Raw genomic sequence first — 12,062 nt, forward strand, 5'->3', positions numbered from 1 at the left:
TCCCCCCCCCCACCTCATTTTACTGCACTTCATAAAAGGGCAGGGGCAATAATGCCAGCTTGATGTTTTGGTGGTTCATGGCAACAAAAATCCAGTGCAGCCAGGCGATTAAGGAGGGCAATTGCTGCAGGCCTGGACAATCTGGTCTTAAGTGTTTTCCACGAGAAATCAGGTAAATGCTCATCAGGAACAGGTGAATGTTCTCCAGTTACATGTCAAATATGTATCCCTACTGTACACCAATAATATTAAATACATCTTTAAACAGTAAAAATAGAGGCAGAAATAAGCTGTTCTGCCCCTTGTGCAGCTTTGGTAGATCTGTGATTCCAAAATAATGGATCAGTCTCCAAGGACAACTCTTCCCACTTTTCCCCACTCACCCTGGACCCCACTTCATTCTGGAATTGAATCTAGTAATGTTTATTTCACATACAAAATTCTCAATGGACTTCACAGAATGGGTACATAGTTGATAGTTGAGGTGACTGGAACCAGGAAGCAAAATTTTAAAACAAGAGTTACTCATTCAAGACTGAGAGGAAAAGAATTTTTTGGGGGAAATCACCAACCAAGAGGGCTTTGAAACTCAGATGGTGAGTGTATTCAAGGCAAAGGTTGACACGTTAGAAAAGGAATCAAGTAATATGGCATTAGTTGAAGAAAGTTGGAACTCGGAAAAAAGCAAACAACAACTTGCTAAACGGAGGAGCTCCAACAAAGGACTTGCATTTGCATTGTTTTAATAAAAGAAAACACACCATTTGTACTATTGATTGCTTTATCAACAAATTAACTCTCATTGATTCATCAAACAAATTCATGAACACTCAGATTCTCTGAACACCTATACACGGAAATTTCTCACCATTTAATAAATACTTCCCTTTTCTATTTTTACAACTGACCCCTTAGTTTCTCACGTTATATTCCTTCAGCCACAACTTTGCCATTGATTCAGCTGACATCTCCATGAACCTATGTGACATCCTCTCACATTCCATTCTGCCACGTTGTTTTATGTCATCAGTAGAGATGGATATATTAAAACTAACCTGCTTTCTACTTCAATTCTCATGAAAAATATTCAGTGTAAAATGCTAACTCTGTTTTTCTTTCCACAGTTGCTGCCTGAATTCTGGAGCGTATCCAGCACTTTTTGTTTTCATCTTGATGTACTTCACTTGTTCCCTTCATGCAAGTCAATGATTTAACAAGGTGAACTTTGGAGGTCCCAGCAACTAATACCATCCAGCAAATATTTACTTTTTTCTTAAATCCATAACACAAAAGAAATGTCCTTCATTTCTGCATTTTGCTTCACTGAGCTAAAGATAATTACGCCCATCAGGAATTTTTTCTAACCATTATGACATTTATTGACCATTGAATCAATTGTAGCCAACTTTTAAAAACTCTATTACAATATACTTTTTTCTGCTTTTGTTTTTTTTCCCACAGATATTGTTTTATCTATGAAGACTATTCCAAGTAACAGTAAGTTATCAAAAGCAGTAAAACTGACCTGCATCACTGAAACAAAAGCTGTTTGTACTGTTCGGTCATCAAGGCCAGGAAACGATGGGTACAAAGAGGAAATCTGTAGAAGGGTAAAACATATTTTTAAGCAATATACAGAGGGAGGGTAAAATAAGAAAATTGCATGTAAGTTGATGGTTGCCATAGGCAATGACTTAAAAATGGTATTTGCAGATTTTCTATTGGAAAAGCTCCATTCAATTAGGCCTACAAATACTCATTAATTTTAACTGTATTAACGCATGTATCTTTTAGCAATACAATGCTGAAAATCTGAAAAAATAGACAATAATTATTTGAGATACCATACCCACAGTGAAATAATATTTAGCAGGTGGTATACAAACTTCTAGATACATCATGCGAGTCTGTGAATAAATGCTTCACCTTTACATATGTATTTACTCTCTCTCTGTCATACCTTTGCTTAGCAGGGAACCCAGTCCTGTACTTAATGTTCCAGGTGGAATTTTATCAGAACCCTACTTAGTTGCATATGACATAAGACTAAGACATAGCAGCAGAATTAGGCCATTTGGCCCATCAAGTTTGCTTTGCTGTTTAATAAAAACACAGAAACACAAAAATCAGGATGAAAGGTTTCGGCTCGAAACGTCGTCACTACCTCCTCCCATAGATGCTGTCTGGCCTGCTGAGTTCTGCCAGCATTTTGTGTTTTTATTTATTTCCAGCATCTGCAGATTCACTCGTGTTGCCTTTGCTGTTTAATCATGTCTTATCCTTTTCTCCCCCTCCTCAGCCCCACTCCCAGCCTTTTCCCTGTAACCTTTGATGCCATATCCAATCAAGAACCTGTCAAGCTCTCCCTTAAATACTCCCAGCGACCTGGCCATCACAACTGGATGTGGCAACAAATTCCAGAAATTCACTACCCTGGTTAAAGAAATTTCTCCACATCTCTGTTTCAGATTCAGAATCAGAATCAGGTTTATTATCACCAGCATGTGACGTGAAGTTGAGGGGAAGAAGCTGTTCCTGAATCGCTGAGTGTGTGCTTTCAGGCTTCTGTACCTCCTACCTGATGGTAACAGTGAGAAAAGGGCATGCCCTGGGTGCTGGAGGTCTTTAATAATGGACACTGCCTTTCTGAGGCACCGCTCCCTAAAGATGTCCTGGGTACTTTGTAGGCTAGTGCCCAAGATGGAGCTGACTAGATTTACAACCTTCTGCAGCTTCTTTTGGTCCTGTGCAGTAGCCCCTCCATACCAGACAGTGATGCAGCCTGTCAGAATGATCTCCATGGTACAACTGTAGAAGTTTTTGAGTGTATTTGTTGACATGCCAAATCTCTTCAAACTCTTAATAAAGTATAGTTGCTGTCTTGCCTTCTTTATAACTACATCAATATGTTGTGACCAGGTTAGATCGTCAGAGATCTTGAAACCCAGGAACTTGAAGCTGCTCACTCATTCTCTCCACTTCTGATCCCTCTATGAGGATTGGTATGTGCTCCTTCATCTTACCCTTTCTGAAATCTACAATCAGCTCTTTCATCTTACTGATGTTGAGTGCCAGGTTATTGCTGCGGCACCATTCCGCTAGTTGGCATATCTCACTCCTGTACGCCCTCTCGTCACCACCTGAGATTCTACCAACAATGGTTGCATCGTCAGCAAATTTATAGATGCTATTTGAGCTATGCCTAGCCACACAGTCTTGTGTATAGAGAGAGTAGAGCAGTGGGCTAAGCACACACCCGTGAGGTGTGCCAGTGTTGATCGTCAGCGAGGAGGATATGTTATCACCAATCCGCACAGACTGTGGTCTTCCGGTTGGAAGTTAAGGATCCAATCACAGAGGGAGGTACAAAACCTCAGGCTCTGTAACTTCTTAATCAGGATTGTGGGGATGATGGTATTAAATGCTGAGCTATAGTCGATGAACAGCATCCTGATGTAGGTGTTCATGTTGTCTAGGTGGTCTAAAGCCACGTGGAGAGCCATTGAGATTCCATCTGTTGTTGACCTATTGAGGCAATAGGCAAATTGCAATGGGTACAGGTCCTTGCTGAGGCAGGAGTTCAGTCCAGTCATAACTAACCTCTCAAAGCATTTCATCACTGTCAATGTGAGTGCTACCAAGCAATAGTCATTAAGGGATCCCACATTATTCTTCTTTGGCACTGGTATAATTGTTGCCTTTTTGAAGCAAGTGGGAACTTCTGCCTGTAGCAGTGAAAGGTTGAAAATATCCTTGAATACTCCCGCTAGTTGGTTGGCACAGGTTTTCAGAGCCTTACCGGGTACTCCATCGGGACCTTCTGCCTTGCGAGGGTTCACTCTCTTTAAAGACAGTCTAACATCGGCCTCTGAGACAGAGATCACAGGGTCATCAGGTGCAGCAGGGATCTTCACAGCTGTAGTTGTGTTCTCCCTTTCAAAGAGTGCATAGAAGGCATTGAGTTCATCTGGTAGTGAAGCATTGCTGCCATTCATGCTATTGGCTTTTGCTTGGTAGGAAGTAATGTCTTTCAGACCCTGCCAGAGTTGCCATACATCTGATATCACCTCCAACCTCATTCGAAATTGTCTCTTCACTCTAGAAATAGCCATTTGCAAATTGTACCTGGTTTTCTGGTTCAGGCCTGGATTGCCAGACTTGAATGCCACAGATCTAGCCTTCAGCAGACGATGTACCTCCTGGTTCATCCATGGCTTTTGGTTTGAGAATGTACAGTAAGTCTTTGTAGGCACACACTCATCCACACAGGTTTTAATGAAATCGGTACCAACTGTAGCATACTCATCCAGATTCAAAGATGAATCCCTGAATACAGTCCAGACCACTGATTCAAAGCAGTCCTGTAGGTGCTCCTGTGCTTTCCTTGTCCATACCTTCTTGGTCCTCACTACTGGTGCTACAGTCTTCAGTCTCTGTCTATTCTCAGGGAGTAGAAGTACAGCTAGATGATCAGACTTCCTGAAGTGAGGGCGTGGAATAGCATGGTAGGCATTCTTGACGGTGGTGTAACAATGGTCCAGTGTGTTGTTTCCTCTGGTATCGCAAGTGACCTGTTGATAGTAATTGCTTAGTGATTTTTTTCAGACTGGCCTTGTTAAAATCTCCAAAACAACGGTGAAGGTGTTAGGGTGCGCTGTTTCGTGCATATTGATCCCATTGCTCAGATCATCTAAAGCATGTTTGACATTGGCCTGAGGTGGAATGTAAACTGCTACCTGAATAGACATTCCTCTATCCTGAGGCTGTGCTCTTTTGTCCTAGACTCCCCCACCATGGGAAACATCCTTTCCATATCTACCAAGTCTAGGCCTTTCAACATTCAAAAGGTTTCAATGAGTTCCACCTTTCATCCTCATAAATTTCAGTGAGTGCAGATCCAGAGCTATCAAATGTCTCTTGTATGCTAACCCTTTCATTCCTGGAATCATCTTTATGAACCTCCTCTGAACTTTCTTCAATGCCAGCACATCATTTTTTAGATAAGGAGCCCCAGCTGTTCACAATACTCAAGGTGAGGCCTCACCAGTGCTTTAAAAGCCTTTGCATCACATCCCTGCTCTTGTATTCTAGACCTCTTGAAATGAATGCTAACATTGCATTTGCCTTCCTCACCACTGACTCAACCTGCAAATTAACCTTTAGGTTGTTCAGCACAAGGACTCCCAAGTCCCTCTGCATCTCAGATTTTTGGATTTTCTGCCTTTAACTTGTATTCACATTGTTTTAGTTAAAGCCAACACACCAGTTGTACTATTGATTGCTTTACCTGCACATTAACTCTCATTGATTTATCATACAAGTTCATGGAAACTCAGATTGTCTGAACACCTATACATGGCAATTTCCCATAATTTAATAACTACTTTCCTTTTCTATTTTTATAACTGACCCCATCGTTTCTCACATTAAGTTCCTTTGGCCACAACTTTGCCATTGACTTTGCTGACATCTCCATGAACTTATGTTACATCCTCTCACATTCCATACTGCCATCTTCTGATTGACCTCCTGAAGTTGAGAATACAAAGTTTAACAAAATGTACTTGATGAAATGCCTTACTTTATAAAAATCCATATTGATAAAGGAGACCAAAGGGTTTCTCCCCATCTAGTATGAACTCAACTAACATCAGCAAATGAAGTTACTCATTGTTATTTATAAGATAACACAAGACCTCAGTGGCTACAGCTTAAAGCAGGGGTTCCCAATCTGTTTTTGGCACAGACCCCTACCATTAACTGAGATGTCTGCGTGCTCCAGGTTGGAAACCCCTGGCCCTAAAGTATCACCTTGGCTGGGAAGGGTATTAAGTCTCCAAGTGACACAACATAGAAACTGGGCAAAAGGCAATCTGCTGGAGGCACTCAATAGGTCGAGCAGCATCTGTGCAGGATGCTTAACCTGCTGAGTTTCTCAAGCAGATTGTTTTTTGTTCCATATTCCTGCCTCTTGCATCTCCATGTAACCATATCCACACCAGCCAGTACTCATCCACACCTATTGATCTTATTGAGCAGCACTTGATCTATAGCCTTATTTTCTTAGGCAACTCAAGTACTGACCTAGACACTTCTTAAATTCAATGGAGTGTCTTGAGAAGAAGTTTTTACATCAAGTGAAAAGTCTCATGAAGCTATCCCCCCACCAAAGCTAGTGCATGACTTCTCCAGCATTTTGTATGCTTTGCTTAAAGTAGGGACTCACAATTTCTCTATAGCAAGCATAAGTGTTAAACAAGAATAAATTCCTAGAACTATGTAAAGGGAAAAGGAAATCACTTTCCGCATTATTTTCTAATCCCTCATGTCAGCGATTACTGAACGGGCATTCCCAAAAAGATGACCCAACAAACATAAGAATCACAGTTTCCTGGATGACAGATGTGATCTGTCAAATCGAGAGAAAAAAATAAATTGAAGGTCAGATGTTGTACATTTTAAATTATTAGAACTGACCTTAATATCCTTCCACAAAAAACTTGAGTTTACAGTAAACAATAATTGTAGGACACAGACAAAGAGCATGTCAGGCAAATAAAAAATAAATGGACTGCACAAGGAGGAGAAAAATCTAAAAAAGTTCAGTTGCAGTTTCAAAAACCGCACTAATCTGCATACTGTTGCTGAAATATCTGATGGTGATGAAAGTGACACAGGGCTAGATAACCTTAAGAGTTACTATGTGAAAACTAACAAAAGACATGCAATATAGTTTACCCCAGGTGAACGATAAATTAGTTAAAATGGAATTGGACACTGGCTCAGCTATTACAGTCATTTCCCAAAATGAGTTTGAATGATCTTTCAAAGATTTTCAATTGAAATCTGCAGATATCCAACTATGAACTTATACTGGAGAAAAGATACTGTAAGTCCTGTCAGAATGACAGTGAAATACAACTAACAAGTGAAATTGTTCTTCTATGTAGTAAAAACAGGAGGGCTAGCATTGTAGGTCCGTGATTGGCTGAGACAACTCCAATTTGATTGGAGATCCATTCATCATTTGCATTCCACAACCCCTGCAAAATAGTCAACTGAAAGTGAATTAAGGAAGGTACTGGATGTTGCCACAGCAGTGTTCAGGGATGGCATTGGAAAACTCAAATATATCAAGGGTAAAATAGTGATAAATGAAAATGCCACAACCAAGTTTTATCAAGCCCATCCAGTGATAAAGTAGCCAGTGAGTTTGATAGCATGGTGGCTGAAGGAATTCTTTCCAAGGTTGAGTCAACGCTAGTGTTCCCAATAGCAAAGAAGGATGGGTCTGTCAGGATCTGCGGTGATTTTAAGGTCACCAGCAACCCAGTACTGAAACTAGATCAATACCCTCTGGAGGGAAGCACTTCAGCAATGTGGACTTAGCTGAGGCCTACACACCGATAGAGGTGGAAGAAGACTCCAAAGTCTTTATTGCTTCAGGGCTTTATTGCTATAACAGGATTATTTCTGGAGTAGCATCTGCACATACAGTCTGGCAGAAACCTATGAACCAGGTGCTGCAATGCTGCCCAGGCACTCAGTATTACTGGGTTGACATCATTGTTCCAAGTGAGGATGATCAGGAACATCTCAAAAATCTCAAAACAATAGTAAAAAGATTAGAAGTCTATGGGCTCAGAGATGACATGACATGTGTGATTTCTGTAAACAAAGCATCACTTACTGTGGTCACAGCATTGACGCACAAGAATGCAACAAGTGTGCTGAGAGAATGTAAGCAGCGGTGGATGCCCCAAGGCCAAAGGACATGTCGCAGTTGTGGTACTTTTTTGGATTCTTTCAATTACCGAAGAGTTTTCTGCAAAACCTGGCTACAGTGCCCCACCCTTGAACTTATTACTACAGATACAAAGAAATGGCAAAGGACGAAACAGTATGAGGTGGCTTTCCAAAGTGCAAAGGAAGTGGTGACACCAGACTTTGCACTGACACATTATGATCCACGTTTTCCAATGAAGCTTGCCTTTGACACCTTACCCTATTGTATAGGTAAATTCATGTCATGTGTTGTGAGTGATGAACGTGAATGCCCATAGCATTTGCATCACGTTCCCATACAGTTGCAGAGAAAAATTACACAGAGATTGATAGAGAGTCATGAGTCTGATTTGGGGGTAAAACTTTTCAACCTGTACCTGTATTGGAGAGAGTTTACCCTCATTACTGATCATGAACCACAGGTGTCCATTTTCAATCCACTGAAGGGTGTTCCACTAACAGCAGCAGCAGAAATGCAGGGATGGTCTCTGTTTCTTGAAAGACACAGCTACCAGATCAAATACAAGGGGACAACTAATAATGGAAATGCCGATAGATTGCCCCGTTTAACCTTGGAATAGGAAATCACTGAAAATTTTTCAAAACAGGACACCTATCTTCCTAATGCAAATCAAATGCCTCCCTATTAAGATAGAGATAATGAAAAGGGAAACTAGAAAAGATGACACACTGCTTTCAGTCTACATGTCAACCCAAAATGGCTGGAATGTGCAGCAGAAGTTCCAGTTCTCCCATTTTTATCAGCACCGGGATGAAACTTCCCTCAGCGAGGGTTTTCCTTATGTGGGGCCTGAGAGCAGTTGTGTCACGAAGCTGAAAGCTGAAGTGCTGGAGGAGATACAGACTTGTCGGCTAGGCATGGTCAAAATGAAAGCTTGGCTTGAAACTTTGTAGGTGGCCTGGGATAGATCAGCAGATCGAGCAGCTCACCATGCACTGTTCAGAATGCTAACTGTTATGTTTTCTAACTTCAAAATGTTAAACTAATTCAAAGTAAGACACAAGAGTCCAAAATGTGGGACTGACTTTGAATTTACTGGAAGATGCCTAGAGCTATGCCTCTGTATCCATGGGAAAGTCCTGCACTGTCCTGGCAGAGTATTCAATGAGGATTTTTCCAGACTATTAATGAGCACGAATTTCTTTGTAGTAATGGATCCAACTGCAGAGTGGTCAGAAGTGTTCTCAATAGTCCCCACTATAGCCTCACACACTGTTGATGTATAGGGAGACCTCTTCTCAAGAACTGGTGTTCCAGAACACTTAGCCAGTGACAATGGACCACAGTTTGATGCAGAACAGTTTCAGTCTTTTCTGAAAATGAATGGAATAAGAGGAATAAGACATATTACATCTGCACCATACTGCCCAGCTACAAATGGCTTGATGGAAAAGTTTGTCCAGAGTCTAAAGAATGCCCTGCAAGCAATGTCAGCAGAACACACTACATTGAATCAGAAGCTCAGCAATTTCCTCCTTGTATTTCACAATGCAGCACACTCCACAACTGACAGGTCAGCAGCTATGCTGTTCCTGGGTCATCCCTTGTGCTCTTCGTGCTTGGATCTCCTCAACCCAATCTCAGAAGCAGTATGCAGGTCAAACAGCTGAGACAGACTGTGGGCTCATCAAACAACAAGGCTCGATGTTTCACTCCTGGCCAAGCAGTCTTGGTGAGGGATTACAGAGATGATGAAAAGTGGGTGCTTGCAAAGATTAAGGACAAAACTGGACAATTCTCCTACACAGTTAAGATTGTGTCTGATGTCATCTGGGCACAGTAGATCAGTTGAGGGGAGCAGAGTCAATTTTTAGAAAAGAGTGGTGTCCAGAGCTATACAAACCAATTTCTGCAGTCCCAGAGTCAGCTCCTATAACCATCACGGAGAAAACCCCAGAACTTGAGATTCTTTCACAGCACAAGTGTCACCTGCCAAGCAGAGGATGAGAGGTGACCTGGTAGAAGTGTATAAGATGATGAGAGGCATTGATCGTGTGGATAGCCAGAGGCTTTTTCCTAGGGATGAAATGGCTGAAACAAGGGGACATAGTTTTAAGGTGTTTGGAAGTAAGTATAGTGGGGGTGTCAGGGGTAAGCAGAGTGGTGGGTATGTGGAATGCACTGCCGGCGACAGTGGTGGAGGCAGATACAACAGGGTCTTTTAAGAGACCCTTAGACTCTAGGTACATGGAGCTTAGAAAAATATAGGGCTATGTGGTAGAGTAATTCTAGGCAGTTTCTAGAGTAGGTTATATGGCTGGCCCAACATTGTGGGCCGAAGGGACTGTAATGTGCTGTAGATTTCTATGTTCTATGTTTTTCATTCCCTGCGTGTCCAAATACTTACATCTCAGTTCCCTTAGAATACCTTCCAATAACTTACCCACTACCAAAGTCAGGCTCAGCAGCCTATAAATTCCTGGTTTATACTTGGAGCCTTTCTTAAACAACAAAACCACGTTAGCTATCCTCCCATTCTCCGGCACCTCACCTGTGGCTAAAGATGTTTTAAATATCTCAGCTAGGACCCATGTAATTTCTGTACTTGCCTCCCACAGGGTCCAAGGGAGCTCCTTGTCAGGTCCTGGGGATTTATCCACCCCAATTTGCCTCACGATAGCAAACACCTCCTCCTCTGAAATCTGTATATAATTCATTTCATCACTGCTGCTTTCCGCACATCTGTAGGCTCATGTCCATCTCCCAAGTAAATAACAGATGCAAAAAAATCAATTTAAAATTTCTTCCATCTCTTTCAGCTCAATGAAAGAGATGACCACCTGATCTTCCAGAGGACCAATTTTGTCCCTTGCTATCCTTTTGCTCTTAATATATCTGCAGAAACTCTTAGGATTCACCTTCAGCTTGTCTGCCAGAGCAACCTCATGCCCTCTCCTAGCCCTTCTGATTTCCTTAAGTGTTCTCATGCATTTCTTATTCTCCTTAAGTACCTCTCTTGTTCCTTCCTGCCTATATCTGCTAGGCACCTCCATTTTCCTAACCAGGGCCTCAATACCTCTCAAAAACCAAGGTTCCATAAACTTATTGTCCTTGCCTTTTGTTCTAATAGGGTCATACGAAGTCTGTACTCTCAGTACAAAATCAAATGTAAGCTCAAAGAACATTATTTTGTCTTCTAGCATTACACCTTTAGACTTGAATCTTTTTATACCTCTCAATCTTGCACCCATTTCATTGTTTAATTGGCAAGTGTAAGTTATGTAAGTGCATGTGAACTTATTTTGTCCTCATCTTGTACTGTGCTGCTACAAAAAGGTGATTTTCATGTTTATACTGCAGTATGCATGAAAATGACAACAGTAAACTTTAACTTAAACTTGAGAGTCAAAATAGAATTTCAATAAAATACAATTTCAATGGACCAGGATTTTCAGCTTGTATCAGATCTTCCAGTTCTGATCATCAACATATGGTGAAACCTGTTTTCTTTACACAGCACAAAATTCTGGCTGGCTAGCTTGCTGATCATTTCCTACATTTCCCTCATTGTTTTTCTCTCTCCACTGTTTCCATTCATCTCCTGTACACATCTACTGCAGCCAGATTAGCTCCACTATCCACATTCAGCCAACATCACCACAAGAGTTATTGAGTGTTCTTCAGCCTCCCTTGGTAGCTATCCAATCACAGACAGTCCCTTTGTTTTTTCATCACCTTTTCCTTTTCTCTGTAACTTAAAACTTACTTTAACTTTCTTAGAATTTCAGCTGAATTATTGGCAATGAGTGTCATATGTAGCCACCCCCTACTAGAAGGTTGTTAATGAATCATGAAACTCCTGAACAGCATCTTAGGAGAATACAATTCAGATTTCAAATTACTACGTTGATGGGGATCAGTACTGATATTTGGCAGCCAGCCTTTCATCCTTTATAGGTTATAATGGAAATACTGTCAGATTGAGAACTCCCATGCTCATTCACCTTTTTCCAAGAAGGAGTTTTAGTGAATTTAAAGTGGATCAAAAAGTACTGTTGTCAAGTTCAGGGTTATAAATGCTCCTTTCACTTCAGTAAACTTTAGCCTCCCATCCAGTTCTGATAAAAAGACTGTGTTAGTTGTTCTTGCCACCAGAATGAAACATGAACAAGATAGCTCATTCCTGTCAAAATAAATTCCTGGTTCTGCCTGACCATCACAGTTTGGTGATGCTTAATGAAGGACTGAGGGAATGAAAGTCTAAACTCCTGAAATGCAGTACAGCATTATAATAATAGTTAACTGAGAAACTGCA

General features: G+C 41.1%; 1 protein-coding gene across 4 annotated transcripts in view; it reads right to left on the reverse strand.

Moving 5' to 3' along the window:
- LOC140734466 (5-hydroxytryptamine receptor 2A-like) overlaps positions 1 to 12,062 on the reverse strand; it is a 380,090-nt gene that overhangs the window by 224,380 nt on the left and 143,648 nt on the right. For all 4 annotated transcript variants that reach the window (XM_073058450.1, XM_073058452.1, XM_073058451.1 and 1 more), the window contains one exon: positions 1,526 to 1,600. The gene's annotated coding sequence lies outside the window, so the exon portion shown is untranslated. The remainder of the gene's footprint in view (positions 1 to 1,525; positions 1,601 to 12,062) is intronic.

The sequence above is a fragment of the Hemitrygon akajei genome, chromosome 10 (assembly GCF_048418815.1).
Source record: "Hemitrygon akajei chromosome 10, sHemAka1.3, whole genome shotgun sequence".
Taxonomy (NCBI): Eukaryota; Metazoa; Chordata; class Chondrichthyes; order Myliobatiformes; family Dasyatidae; genus Hemitrygon; species Hemitrygon akajei.